At 41.1% G+C, this 15,157-nt stretch overlaps 1 long non-coding RNA gene across 1 annotated transcript; it reads left to right on the top strand.

The window, feature by feature from the left end:
- Nucleotides 1-2,528: 2,528 nt before the first annotated feature.
- LOC130285099 (uncharacterized) lies at nt 2,529-8,225 on the top strand. The gene is made up of 3 exons (XR_008847247.1): nt 2,529-2,633; nt 6,635-6,736; nt 7,860-8,225. It is a non-coding gene; the product is annotated as an uncharacterized LOC130285099 (long non-coding RNA).
- The last annotated feature ends 6,932 nt before the right edge of the window (nt 8,226-15,157 follow it).

The following is a 15,157-nucleotide window of genomic DNA, read 5'->3' as shown; positions in this document are numbered from 1 at the left end:
CTCACTTTGAAGCCCTGTCCTATTTCAAGGCAACAGTTTAGGGTCACATATGGGGTATCGCTGTACTTGGGAGAAATTGTGTTACAAATTTTGGGGGGTATTTTCTGCTTTTACCCTTTTTAAAAATGTAAAATTTTTGGGAAAACAAGCATTTTAAGTAAAAATTTTTTTATTTTTTTTACATATGCAAAAGTCGTGAAACACCTGTGGGGTATAAAGGTTCACTTAACCCCTTGTTACGTTCCCCGAGGGGTCTAGTTTCCAAAATGGTATGCCATGTGGGTTTTTTTTTTGCTGTCCTGGCACCATAGGGGCTTCCTAAATGCGGCATGCCCCCAGAGCAAAATTTGCTTTCAAAAAGCCAAATGTGACTCCTTCTCTTCTGAGACCTGTAGTGCGCCAGCAGAGCACTTTTCACCCCCATATGGCATGTTTTCTGAATCGGGAGAAATTGGGCTTCACATTTTTAGGGGTATTTTCTGCTCTTACCCTTTTTAAAAATATAAAATTTTTGGGAAAACAAGCATTTTAGGTAAAAAAAATTTTTTACATTTGCAAAAGTCGTGAAACACCTGTGGGGTATTAAGGTTCACTTTATCCCATGTTACATTCCCCGAGGGGTCTAGTTTCCAAAATGGTATGCCATGTGTTTTTTTTTTTTTTTTGCTGTTCTGGCACCATAAGGGCTTCCTAAATGCAACATGCCCCCCAAAAACCATTTCAGAAAAACGTGCTCTCCAAAATCCCCTCGTCGCTCCTTCCATTCTGAGCCCTCTACTGCGCCCGCCGAACACTTTACATAGACATATAAGGTATGTGCTTACTCGAGAGAAATTGGGCTACAAACACAAGTAAAAATTTTCTCCTTTTACCCCTTGTAAAAATTCAAAAATTGGGTCTACAAGAACATGTGAGTGTAAAAAATGAAGATTGTGAATTTTCTCCTTCACTTTGCTGCTATTCCTGTGAAACACCTAAAGGGTTAAAACGCTGACTGAATGGCATTTTGAATACTTTGGGGGGTGTAGTTTTTTTATAATGGGGTCATTTATGGGGTATTTCTAATATGAATACCCTTCAAATCCACTTCAAACATGAACTGGTCCCTGAAAAATATCGAGTTTGAAATTTTTGTGAAAAATCGGAAAATTGCTGCTGAACTTTGAAGCCCTCTGGTGTCTTCCAAAAGTAAAAACACGTCAATTTTATGATGCAAACATAAAGTAGACATATTGTATATGTGAATCAAAAAAAATGTATTCATAATATCCATTTTCCTTGCAAGCAGAAAGCTTCAAAGTTAGAAAAATGCAAAATTTTCAAATTTTTCATCAAATTTACGGATTTTTCACCAAGAAAGGATGCAAGTATGGACAAAAAATTTACCACTATGTTAAGGTAGAATATGTCAGGAATCAGAATGATATCTAAAAGCATTCCAGAGTTATTAATGTTTAAAGTGACAGTGGTCAGATGTGCAAAAAACGCTCCGGTCCTTAAGGCCAAAATGGGCTTGGTCCTGAAGGGGTTAAACCCAGAATTTGTAAAGATGTCAATAATGAAGTCATTTTGAATCTTTTCATTCTAAACTATATGTCAATCTGCTTGATTCTTTTTGTTGTATTACACATGATTCCAGTAGTTTTAAAGGGGTACTCTGACAGGTTTTTTTTTTCTTTTTTTTTTTTATAAAGATGCCTAAGCTGTTTGCTATGAAATGCTGTACACATCTTCCAGGCTTCACCACTGCATCCGGTACAGTTACTCCCAGTCTCTGAGCCTCTCTTCTTCTGGAGGCTGGGGGTCAATGCATCAATTGCTACTTAGCCAATCATTGACCACAGTTGTGTCCCGCCTCAGCCAGTGATTAGATTAGAGGCAATTGATATATTTAGCCCCGTACCGGTCTCAGCCGCCATACTCTTCCTGGTTCTGGGTCCCAATACGCAGGGATGTGCACAGACATTATGGGAGACAGGGGTTCAAGTAAAGGGTGACTACATGTTTGTTTCTAAAATTTATTTTGGAATTTTTATTTAATACATTGTTAATGTGTAAGAAAAAAAAAAAGATTTCTCCATGTATATATCAACAAATGAGATAACATATTGGCCACTTCAAAATCAGTAGTTATTTTCATTCTTCAGGCACTAATGTATTCTGCTGAGGAGAGATTTTTATTATATAATGATACCATGATACCACGACCCCCGCTGCCCACACCCAGCGTTCTAAACGCAGAGATCGCTGGGGTCCCACCTGCGGGACCCCTGCTATTAGACATCTTATCCCCTATCCTTTGGATAGGGGATAAGATGTCTAGGGGTGGAATACCCCTTCAAATGTCCAGTTGGAAGCTTAACCCCTTTTTGACCTTAAGGACCAGGCCAATTTCCGTTTTTGCATGTTCTTTTTTTTCTCCTCTCCTTCTAAAAATCATACCGTTTTCAATTTTGCATGTTTTTTGCACCACCAATTGTGTTTTGTAATGACATCAATCGTTTAATAACAAAATGTACGCTGCCGTGCAGGGATGTCCATGTGCAGCAGACGTCCGTGAAGTCAGGGGTGTTCCTACGCGTCGTCGTCAATGCAGCTTCACTAGTCCGGGGCCAGCCCGCAGCAGAGAAGAGGTACCACATTTGATTATTTTAATTTTTTATTACATTATTTTATTTTAAAAAAATGTGAAAAGGGGGGTGATGTAAACTTTTAATAGGGAAGGGGTTAATTCACTTTTATTAACTTTTATTTTTACAACTTGCAATTTTCTGATTGCATATACTGATCAATGCTATGCCATAGCATAGCATTGATCAGTGTTCTCGGCACTCTTCTGCTCTAGCCAGGCTTGGAGCAGCAGATCGCCGAACGGATGATGAAGAGGCAGGTGAGGACCCTCCCGTTGTCCAGTAAGCTGATCGGAACATTGCGATTTTGTCACGATAGTCCCAATCAGCTCCGCTGAGCTGCCGGGATAGATTTAGTTTCATTTTAGATGCCATTAGATCGGCCCGATCGGCGGTGCCCACCATTAACCGTGGGTCCTGGCTGCCTGTAGCTATCAGGACCCACTGTGTTTAACCCGCTAATGAGAACGGTTTTAACCCCGTTAATGGGACCAGGGTGTACATGTATGCCCTTGGTCCTGGACTGGTTAAAGTGTCAGTGCTTGTCAATAGAGGTTGTTAAAAATTCAGACCCTGGTGGGGTCAATGAGCACATAATGCATTATGCATATCATGTAGCACCTTAAATGAGCTCTACTGAGAAATTACAATATAGTAAATAGTCGAAAAACCCAGGTTCATAATAGACCCAGGTATCACAGGACATATAAATAGCAATTTACTGCATATATCTAAAACTTACCTTTTGATAATATCAACATAAATACCAAAATATATATTAATAATGATAAATCTCTCTTATATCTATTTATCTACAGTGCATTCAGAAAGTTTTTAGTTCACATTTTATCATGTCAGCCTTGTGCTAAAACTGAGGCAAGGAGAAGGCATATCTAAGATCAAAATCACTTTATTGAACTTTAATACTGAGAAAATGATATAAATTTTAATCTGTTAAAATAGATGTAGCGGTTCACTAAACCAAAGGTGAGTATAAATCTAAAGAATGAGTGAATACCTCAATAATAAATGACAAGCCAAAAATTACGACATAAAATAACAACAGCAAGTGCTACACAGTATAGTAACAAAGTACAACAAGACACTAATGGTAAAAAGCATAAAGTTGGAGCAGAAGTTAATAAATATTACCAAGTGGTATAAGGTGATAGAGTGAAACACCACCACCCAATGTTTCGCGCTCAATGGCTTTGTCTTGTGCTTTGTCTTGGTCTCATCCAACCTGATGGAGCTTGAGAGGATCTGCAGTGAAAAATTACAGAAAATCCTCAAATCCAAGTGTGTAAACCTTGTGGCCTCATCCCCAAGAAGACTGGAGACTGTGGCCAGGGCTGGACTGGGGATAATATATATCTTACCAATATACCAAACTACCAATTAGTTAATTAGTTTGGTAGTTTGTCCTCATATTAGCTAGGCAGGAACATAGTAGATAGTCCATCACATTAGATGTAGGTAGCAGAGTTTCCCCCACAGTAGGTACAGGCAGCAGAGTCTCCCTCCCCTCCCAATGATAGAAAAAAATATATACTTACCTGATGTCCCATGCAGCAATCAGCGATCTCCTCCAGAGCAAGGGCCTGCGTCTTCCATTCTCCACAGTGCAGGCGCTGATGAGTGATGTCATTGGCGCATGCACTGCGTGGGGGCGGAGGTCAGACAGAGAGGAAGCACTGTCTGCCTGGGGATCTGGGACAAGTGTCCTGGATTCTCAGAAGCAGTGCCGAGCCCTTTACCCGGCCAGGCCCCCGGACCATGTCCGAACAGACCGGCCGGTCAGTCCACCCCTGGCCGCTACATACAAGGTCCTGATACCAGTGTCAGGACCTTGTATGCTGGAGTGAGGTAGGCAGCGGCCGGCCCATGCTATTTTCCGCATTGGGCAGCAATGTACGGACTGGCCGATGCTGGCCCACAGGGCATGCAGCCTACCGGGAATTTTACCGGTATCCCGATAGGCCATTCCAGCCCTGGCTGTAATCGCTGCTGAAGGGGCTACAACTAAGTCCTGAGTAAATGGTCTGAATACTTATGTCACTGCAAGATTATAGTTTTTCTTTTTTTAATAAATTAGCAAAGATTTATAACATTTTAATTTTATTTTGTCAGTATTGGGTATTGAGAAACATATTTATTTGTTTCTCCTTTTAGCAAAAGAAGCAACATAACAAAATGTGAAAAGGATGAAAGGGTCTGAAGACTTTCTGATTGCATTCTATCTATCTATTTATCTATCTATATTTATTTCATATCTATCCATCTGTCTATCTTATATTTATCTATCTATTTATTTATCTCATATTGATCTATCTATTTATCTATCTCCTATATATTATATATCTATCTATTTTATATCTACCTATCTATCTCATATCTTGTTTGACCTCTCTTAAACCCTGCACATTTAACAAATGTAGGGACCATCGCCCAATTGGGGACACTGTTTAAGGCGGATTTTCCAAGTTGGTAGGGAAAGTGTTTGGAGCAAGCTCAGGTCTTTACTGTTCCCTACCTGAAGTGACACCAAATCTTTCTTTTGCCCAACCATCATAGAGGAAGCTACCTGGAGACATTCTGCGCTTTTGTCTACACTGATTTCAATGGATGGAGCAAACAAAAAGTTTTAAAAGAACTTTTACAAAACACTAGAATTACAACAAAATCAGCAAATCAAGTATCATTGTTATGGTCTCTCAAGAGCTTATATAGCAGATGTAGAATTTTCCACAAGGTTATCCAGAGATCCAACAAAAATATATTCAATGCAGAAAGGAGCGTCCTCAGGGGAGTTTAAGAAGCGAGGAAACGTTACATGAGGATTTGCACATCAGTATGGCTTCTGTTTACTTCCTTATATACCCAAAATCTACAGTCCAGTCATTTCCAGAATAATCTCCTTTCCATCAAATGTATCACACCACATAGACACACACACCTGCAGAAACATTTTCTCAAGATGAAATCTCACTTAAAAGTCACTACATGCCTCATCCAATCAATAATGGGAATCCTACGGGGGATCAATATACATCCTCTACTACGGATGACACTACATTATAGCCGTATATATCGATTACTAGTGACAGTGATAGCCCACTTGTTAGAGAACAGTCATATCATGACCATTAACTCAAAGCTATTTATTCTGGAACATTTAAAGTTTATTTAAAGGGGTACTACACTTCCCCAAGCATTCGAACATTTTGTTCCAAACGCTGTGTGCGTGGGGGTTGTAACATCATGGCCACGCCCCTTGTGGCATCCAACCATGTCACCTCAATGCAAGTCTATAGGAGAGGGCGTGGCAGGTGCCACGCCCCCTCCCATAGACTTGCATTGAGCGGGCTCAACATCATGAGGGGTGTGGCTGACATCACAACCCCCCACAGCCCACAAAATGTTCTGAACGCTGGGGCAGTGGAGTACCCCTTTAAGAACACTTTAAGGACTGTCTTAGGCAATTTTTAACTTACACTTGACAGTCTAAGAGGGCCCGAGACTTTTAAGAGTAGCTCAGGCTGTATAAAAATGTGGGGTATCGTTAAAAATGGGTACGAGGTATGGGGCATGATGGCATTACCTGTTGTCTCTTTGACATAGAACTATGCCACTGTGGCTGGTATCTGTCTCTTACTGGGACCAGTAGCATTGTCCCATGGGTGGGCATCCGGATATGGTACACTAAGGTGGTTCACATGCACTTTGTGAGTACACTGGTATAGTATGTATCCCTTCCCAGTACCCAGTAATGTACTTTAGTAACACATTGTCTTTGTTATACTTGTCTACATAGTTTGAAGACTCCTTTTTGGCTTGCCATTTTTTCCATTCTGGCATGATGTAGAGGTTGTTCCAGAGCATTTTTTATGCTTTTACGATTTATATGTAATTATCTTATTGTATGTTTAATAAATTTGCTTATGTTTTGCCTAAAATACATCTGAGTAGTGCTAGTTAACTCCTTGGGTGTATACATTTTACAGCCATGCTGGTCCGGGATGCTTCTTATGTAGCTCCGCCCCCTTTGTGACATCATTGCTAGAGTCAGGGCTACACAAGAAGAGACCAAGTCCAGCAACAAAATGGTAAGTATTACTCTCTTCATTGTATTTTTTTTTTTTACATTACATTTTTTCACTAGATTTTTTCATAGTTGAAACAATACAACAATCGCATACTATGGGGATCAAGTATAACTCGGATATAGGTCAAGCATACATGTTAATCATGCTACATTTAATTGAATATTATTGAAGGAGAAATAGTCAGTGAAGGCTACCGGAAAGAGGTAGCAAAGAACTCGCTGCTTCATTTCTTTAGTTTGCATCCGAACTCTGTGAAAAAAGAAATTCCATACGGGCAATGAGCTAGATTGAGAGAGAGAGAGACAGTATCCAGAGGGTCTAATAAAAGCAGGAAGACAAAAGGCAGATGAGAGAAAGAGGGGAATTGTTGGTAAACAAAAAGCATAAAGTAAAGAAAAAAGAAAGAAGGTTCACATTCACTTTCCGTAATTCCCCGATGAACAGAATTATAGAGCAAGCGATCAGAAAGAACTGGTATATAATAGAAAGTGATGAAGACCTGAGTTTAATGGCAAAAAGAAAACAGTTAATAGCGTATCGTCAAAACAAGACAATAGGTGACATCTTAAAAAGTAATAAGAAAAAGCATGAAAAGGAGAATGAATCATGGAAAGCTAAAATGATACCTAAGGGAAAGATACAGTGTAAGTCATGTAACTTTTGTAAATTTAATCTGAATGCCAAAACCCTGAGGATAGGAGGGATTACCCATACAGTGAATGAGTTGATTACGTGCCGCTCTAAATATAATATGTTGTATATGCAATTTTTTGCCCATGTGGGTATTATTATGTGGGCAAGATGACGAGGGCACTTTTATTCTTTCCGAACAGGAAAGGGGTCGCCTTTTGTCCCACGTTAATGATACCCTTGGAGGAGATCCTGAAGTACTCAGGTTTGCCGGTCTTGAACTGGTATATTTCAGGCATGCAAAGAGATAATAAATTGCTGCAGAGAGAAACCAGCTGGATCCTGAGGACTGAAGCAATGGGCCATCTAGGGTTAAACGATCGGGTGGACATGAGTTCTTTTTGATACCTACCTCTTAGGTCTAATTATGGTGATTGGTTTATGCGTTAATGAACACCTGTCTTATGTGTACCTGCCTTCCTCACTGAACTAGAGGCCAGTTGAAGCATGCAAGATTGCGAAACAATGCTGTCGCCTTGTGGTACCCCCCTCCCTCCTCTGCTTGTCGTCCTGTCCTGTATGAGATGTGAGCATTTCTGAAGAAAAGGAGATACTCTGAAGACGTGGTGAATGCCGACTTTTCATTTCTTCTTCTGATGTCTAATACAGAAAAGGACTAAGCAAAAAAAATAAATTATAATAAATGTCATCTGGTGGTCCTACACTTCACGTTACAAAGACAAGCCTTATAGACAAAGAGAGGGGGAAAAAAAACAACAACACAAAAAGAAAAAAAACTTTCCTCATAACAAAATCCTATTTTATGTATCCACCTTTCCATATCAGAGTACAGTAGGGATCAAAAGTTTGGGCACCCCAGGTAAAAATTAGCATTAATGTGCATAAAGAAGCCAAGGAAAGATGGAAAAATCTCCAAAAGGCATCAAATTACAGATTAGACATTCTTATAATATGTCAACAAAAGTTAGATTTTATTTCCATCATTTACACTTTCAAAATAACAGGAAAAAAAAATGGCATCTGCAAATGTTTGGGCACCCTGCAGAGTTAATGTCTTGTACTGCCCCCTTTGGCAAGTATCACAGCTTGTAAATGATTTTTTGTAGCCAGCCAAGAGTCTTTCAATTCTTGTTTGAGGTATCTTTGCCCATTCTTCCTTACAAAAGTCTTCCAGTTCTTTGAGATTTCTGGGCTGTCTATCACGCATTACTCTTTTAAGGTCTATCCATAGATTTTCAATTATGTTGAGGTCAGGAGATTGTGAAGGCCATGGCAAAACCTTCAGTTTACGCCTCTTGATGTAATCCCCCGTGGATTTCAAGGTGTGTTTAGGATCATTATCCATTTGTAGAAGCCATCCTCTCTTTAACTTCAGCTTTTTCACAGATGGCATCAAGTTAGCATCCAAAATTTGCTGAAATTTTATTAAATTCATTTTTCCTTCTACTCGTGAGATGTTCCCTGTGCCACTGGCTACAATACAACCCCAAAGCATGATTGATCCACCCCCCATGGTTAACAGTTGGACAGAGGTTCTTTTCATTAAATTCTGTTCCCCTTCTCCAAACGTACCTTTGCTCATTCCGGCCAAAAAGTTCAATTTTAACCTCATCGGTCCACAGAACTTGTTTCCAAAATGCATCAGGCTTGTCTATAATGTTCATTTGCAAATTTCAAACGCTGATTTTTTGTGGTGAGTACTGGGAGAGGTTTTCTTCTGATGACTCTTCCATGAAGACCATATTTGTACAAGTATCTCTTTATAGTGGAATAGTGTCCCACAACTCCAGTGTCTGACAGATCTTTCTGGAGGGATTGTGCAGTCAAACGTGGGTTTTGAATTGTTTTTCTCACAATCCTGCGAGCTGTTCCGTCTGATATTTTTCTTGGTCTTCCATATCTTGCTTTAACTTCCACTGTTCCTGATGACTGCCATTTCTTAATTGCATTCCGAACAGAGGATATTGACATCTGAAAACGTTTTGCTATCTTCTTATAGCCTTCTCCAGCTTTGTGAGCATCAACTATTTTCAGTTTCAGATTTCTAGACAACTGCTTAGAAGAACCCATGGTGCTGATTGTTGGGGCAAGGTCAGATGAGTCTGGACATTTAAAACCTTTGAGATTGACATCACTAGGTCTTCCCAGATGATGAATGAGAACAATCCATGACACTGGCAGGTCTCAGCTTTGCAAAGGGGGCAGTGCATGCTATAAATTCTGCAGGGTGCCCAAACTTTTGCAGATGACATTTTTTAGTTTTCTGTTATTTTGAAAGTGTAAATGATGGAAATAAAATCTAACTTTTGTTGACATATTATAAGAATGTCTAATCTGTAATTTGATGCCCTTTGCACATTAATACAAATTTATACCTGGGGTGCCCAAACTTTTAATCCCCACTGTAAATTTATATTTATTTCCTCTTTTGTAATATATAGCCTTCTCACATTCCACCACCCTCTCCAACTTCTTAATAAATTATTTCTTAGTTGGTGGCTTCGGATTTTTTTAGAACTGGGCAGTCAGTTTTCTAGCACTGTACAATAATCTCCTAAGGGCAGTTTTAATATGATTCTCAACCGGTAAATTGTCCAGATATCCTAAAATACATATCTTCAATTCGATAGAGATATTAATTGCGAATACTTCCCCAATGTATTCTAATATTGATTTCCAATAGTTTTGAATATGAGAACATTCCCAGAGCATATGAATTATGAGCATCGGGGACAATTTGCATCCCTTGTATGTCCATTCTTAACCTGTTCTGGACCCCGGGCGTATGCATACGCCCTGCATTCCGGCCCCTGCCGCTTGCCGGTTGGGGACCGGACCGGAATGCTTGCTGAAATCATTCAGCAGGCATCCCGGCACATAGCCCAGGGGGGACCTGAGACGTCCACAATCCCCCCCCCATGTCTGCGATCGCAGAAAATCGCATGTCAATTCAGACATGCGATTTTCTGCTATTCCGGGCTGATCGGGTCTCTGGTGACCCGATCACCCGGAAAATAGCAATGATCGGAGCTGTCAGGGACAGCCCTGATCATCCTGAGGGCTAGGAGTGAGGTAGCAGTGCTGGGATCTCCTCCTATCCCCTGCCATTGGTCAGAACTGATTCTGACCATTGGCAGAGCAGGACAGTTCTGCCCATCCCTGGATGTCGAGGGGAACATGGACAGAAGATGGAGGCCGGTACCTGTAGGAGAAGATGCCTGGGGATCCCCGATCTTCGCTGGAGACTGCTGGATCCTGGCTCAGGTAGGAAAACTACGGTGGGGGGGGGGGGGGAATTGAAAGTGAAAGTAAAGTGATCTTTACTGTGGCAACCACTAGGAAGGCCAAACTGCAACTCCCAGCATGCCCAGACAGCCAAAGGCTGTCTGGGCATGCTGGGAGTTGTAGTTTTGCAACATCTGGAGGGTCACAGTTTGGAGACCACTGTTACAGTGGTGCCCAAACGGTAGCCCTCCAGATGTTGCCAAACTACAACTCTCAGCATGCCTGGACTGCCCAGGCATGCTGGGAGTTGTAGTTCTGTAACATCTGTCCCTTTGAAGCCCTCTAATTTTTTCAAAAAGCAAAAATATGTCCATTTTATCATGCCAACATAAAGTGGACATATTGTATTTGTGAATAAAAATAAAATGTATTGGGAATTTCCATTTTCTTTACAATTAGAGAGCATCAAAGTTAGAAAAATTCAAAATTTTCATGAAATTTTTTAGATTTTTCACTAAAAAAGGATGCAAGTAACGCCGAAAATTTTCCACCAAAATAAAGTAGAATATGTCATCAAAAAACTATCTCAGAATCAGAATATTCGGTAATAGTGTTTTCGCGTTATTAAAGGTCATCTACAGCGTGATTAACACTTATCCCCTATCCACAGGATAGGGGATAAGTGTTTGATCGCGGGGGGTTCGACCGCTGGGACCCCCTGTGATCTCCTGTACGGGGCCGCGGCTGTCCCGTGCAGGGGGCGTGCCGGCCGCAGCCAGACGTTGCAGCCGGCACGCCTCCTCCATACATCTCTATGGGAGAGGCGGGGAGGAAGTGTTCGTGGGAGGCGGGAAGGCCCACATAGAACTTTATGGGGGATGGGGAGGAGACGGGGCCTCACCGTCGACCTCTAGGTCGACGCTACGCACCTTAGTGCTCATCATGAGCGCTAATGGCAGCGCCCCGTACAGGAGACCACAGGGAGTCCCAGCGGTCGGACCCCCCGCATTCAAACACTTATCCCCTATCCTGTGGATAGGGGATAAGTGTCATACCGCTGCAGTTGTCCTTTAATTCGTAAAGCGACGGTGGTCAGAATTGTGAAAAAGGGCTCAGTCCTTAAGGTGAAAAAGGGCTGCGTCCTTAAGGGGTTAAAGGGGTACTTCGCTGCTCAGCGTCATGCCCCCTCCCATAGACTTGCATTGAGGGGGCGGGGCGTGACATCATGAGGGGTGGGGCTATGACATCATGAGCTCCTGGCGCTGGCTCTAGCGTTCGGAACAGTTTGTTCCAAACGCTGAGCAGCGGAGTACCCCTTTAAACAGGGAGGCAGGGGTTTGATATACTTTATACAGAATATATATTTGTGACAGTCTAGCCCCTTCCCCTAAAGTTTGGTTTGGAACGTTTTTCAGGATAGATCTCCACTGATCAATATTTACTCCTGCTTCCATTCACCATTTATAAAGAGCCGGTACTGATTGATTTTCCCATCCTTTCATTAATACTAATTGATATAATTTGGACATAAACCCAGTATTCCTATTGTCTTTAATTATTAAATCCAAAGCAGCATCACTGGTTATATTTAGGGATATTTATTTTTGTTGAGCAGTAATGGCATGTCTCATCTGTAAGTATTGAAAGAAGGAGTTACGAGATATGTGGAAATCATCCTGAAAATCTGAAAAGGAACAAAAATTACCCTGTTTATATAGATCTTTTACCCACAACACTCTCGCCCTTTTCCAGTTCTCAAAACCTTGAAGTTTTTCTACTTCCAAGAGAGTCTGATTCCCCCATAATGGTGTGTATTCATTAACCTTCCCTACTCCACTGATCTGTTTGACTTTAGTCCAAACTTTATGTATTAAATTAAAGGTTGGGAGGAGAAGGTGTTTGTTTGTTTGTTTTATTCCCCTTTCTCAAGAGACATTATTAAATTACTAGATGAAAGGAAACTACTTTAAAAAAATGATGGAGCGGTTCGAGGAGTCTACATTATCCCAGCCCCTAAGATGTTGCCATTGGGCTGCATTAGATAGAGCAAGTCCCCCCTCTTGTTTGGGGCATTGTAAGTACTCTAATTTTTATTTAGGTTTCCTTCCATTCCAGATCAGTTCTCGAAATTGGGTATTTATTCTCTGAGAAAGACTAATTGGTAACCAAATGGGGGAATTATGTAGGAGATACAGAAGCTGTGGCATTAATATAATTTTGATATTAAGATTTACTCTGCCCACTGGGGATAGATTTAATTTACGCCATGCTGTGCTTTTACACTTGAACCGGTTCAGCAAAGGAGTCATATTCATCTTTTCATAGTCTTGAATTGAGGGTGAAACTTCTATTCCTAAGTATATAATTTGGGTAACACGTGTTATGACTTCCCTCTCATCTACTCGAATCTGAGTAACTGAATGGTCCAGCGGCAATAAAAAGGATTTCTTCCAATATATGGTAATCCCTGCGAGGTTTCCATACCAGGTAACCATGTCTATTGCCGCTTTAACCCCTTAAGGACTCAGGGTTTTTCCGTTTTTGCACTTTCGTTTTTTCCTCCTTACCTTTTAAAAATCATAACCCTTTCAATTTTCCACCTAAAAATCCATATTATGGCTTATTTTTTGCGTCGCCAATTGTACTTTGCAATGACATTAGTCATTTTACCCAAAAATGCACAGCGAAACGGAAAAAAAAATCATTGTGCGACAAAATCGAAAAAAAAACGCCATTTTGTAACTTTTGGGGGCTTTCGTTTCTACCCAGTGCATATTTCGGTAAAAATTACACCTTAGCATTATTCTGTAGGTCCATACGGTTAAAATGATACCCTACTTATATAGGTTTGATTTTGTCGCACTTCTGGAAAAAATCATAACTACATGCAGGAAAATTTATACGTTTAAAAATGTCATCTTCTGACCCCTATAACTTTTTTATTTTTCCACGTATGGGGTGGTATGAGGACTCATTTTTTGCGCCGTGTTCTGAAGTTTTTATCGGTATGATTTTTGTTTTGATCGGACTTTTTGATCACTTTTTATTCATTTTTTAATGATATAAAAAGTGACCAAAATACGCTTTTTTGGACTTTGGAATTTTTTTGCGCGTACGCCATTGACCGTACGGCTTAATTAATGATATATTTTTATAGTTCGGACATTTACGCACGCGGCGATACCACATATGTTTATTTTTTATTTTTTTTACACTGTTTTATTTTTTTTATGGGAAAAGGGGGGTGATTCAAACTTTTATTAGGGAAGGGGTTAAATGACCTTTATTAACACTTTTTTTTTTACATTTTTTTTGCAGTGTTATAGGTCCCATAGGGACCTATAACACTGCACACACTGATCTCTAATGCTGATCACTGGCGTGCATTAACACGCCTGTGATCAGCATTATCGGCGCTTGACTGCTCCTGCCTGGATCTCAGGCACGGAGCAGTCATTCGTCGATCGGACACCGGGGAGGCAGGTAAGAGCCCTCCCGGTGTCCGATCAGCTGTTCGGGACGCCGCGATTTCACCGCGGCGGTCCCGAACAGCCCGACTGAGCAGCCGGGTCACTTTCACTTTCACTTTAGAAGCGGCGGTCAGCTTTGACCGCCGCTTCTAAAGGGTTAATACCGCACATCGCCGCGATCGGCGATGTGTGGTATTAGCCGCGGGTCCCGGCCGTTGATTAGCGCCGGGACCGACGCGATATGATGCGGGATCGCGGCGCGATCCCGCTTCATATCGCGGGAGCCGGCGCAGGACGTAAATATACGTCCTGCGTCGTTAAGGGGTTAAGCAAAGGACCCATATCATTTAAAAACAGCAGAGCGTCATCCGCATTTAACGCAATCTTGTTTGTGTATGCACCGTACTGGAACCCTTTTATCGCCGAAGCGGAACAGATATATTCTGCAAAGGGCTCCATTACGATCGCAAATAAGAGGGGAGACAGGGGATACCCCTGTCTCATACCCTGAAACAATGTAAAGGTCTGGGAGATTTGCCCATTTGCCCTAATACGAGCCATTGAATCTTTATATAACAACTGGATCCATTAAATAAATATGGGGCCAAAGCCCATTTCCTCCAGGGTCATCCAGAGAGACTCTCTTCACTCTATACATTATACAGCCATTTAGATCATATAGATGGCTGTCTAATGTATACACAACCCAAGGAGTTAACTAGTACTGCTTAGCAGCACTAATTAACAAATTCCTTGTGGATTTGCTGGTTTGCTGAGACAAAAGAGTTAAGTTGCACTGTGCAGCTTATTTGTGACGTGCTTGCCATGAACTGAACACTTTCCAAAACTTTCGGAAAGCTCACTCAACTCTTCTTTTTTTTTTTTCTTCTTTTTAATTTAATTTTTGTTTTCCACAAAGCTAGCTCAACTCTAGTCCTGTTCAAATAGCTGGGGCTGGGAGAGCATGGGATGCCAGGGCTGACAAGGAATGTCTGGGATGTCATTCCTTCTCTCTAATAGGCTAAGTTGCCCTTCAAGCAGTGAGGCTGGTAGACGTAGTAACAGAGCAACATTT

The sequence above is a fragment of the Hyla sarda genome, chromosome 8 (genome assembly GCF_029499605.1).
Source record: "Hyla sarda isolate aHylSar1 chromosome 8, aHylSar1.hap1, whole genome shotgun sequence".
NCBI lineage: Eukaryota > Metazoa > Chordata > Amphibia > Anura > Hylidae > Hyla > Hyla sarda.
This window is presented reverse-complemented; position numbering and strand designations above follow the sequence as displayed.